Source organism: Penaeus monodon, chromosome 19 (assembly GCF_015228065.2).
Source record: "Penaeus monodon isolate SGIC_2016 chromosome 19, NSTDA_Pmon_1, whole genome shotgun sequence".
Classification (NCBI taxonomy): Eukaryota; Metazoa; Arthropoda; class Malacostraca; order Decapoda; family Penaeidae; genus Penaeus; species Penaeus monodon.
Genome location: NC_051404.1, coordinates 47,864,891 through 47,865,300, shown reverse-complemented (window position 1 = coordinate 47,865,300; position 410 = coordinate 47,864,891). Strand labels below are relative to the sequence as shown.

Sequence of the window (410 nt, the reverse complement as noted above, 5' to 3'; positions counted from 1 at the left end):
TGGCATCAAAGAATTTAGTATAGATTACATGGTTATGATTTTTAACGACCTATCACAATGGGTAGTTTTACTTCATGGTAGCAACAGTATTAACTTTGTTATCTGTGCAGGGTAAGAACTACAAATGGAAGGTAGTACCAGAATCAGGTAGCGGTGATAAGTAATGATAGTTTCACGCCTATAATAACTCGTGATTCTAGTGGGTTGCATCCATAGTCTTTCGTATTGGAGAATTATAGGGAAGATTCATGGAATGACAGAGCTTGGACTGTTTTCTTGTTTGACGGTAAATTGCTAGGGTAATCAACCAGCTATATTTGGTATGATATACATTGTGTAGGTTTGTGGGCCTTCACCTAGAGCACTGACATACTGTAATGGTCACCTAACATTGTGCTCCTTAAGTTACC

At 38.0% G+C, this 410-nt stretch overlaps 1 protein-coding gene across 1 annotated transcript in view; it reads left to right on the top strand.

Moving 5' to 3' along the window:
• The window catches only part of LOC119585280 (basic proline-rich protein-like), a gene marked incomplete in the record, with an annotated part of 9,575 nt that overhangs the window by 832 nt on the left and 8,333 nt on the right, over positions 1-410 (top strand).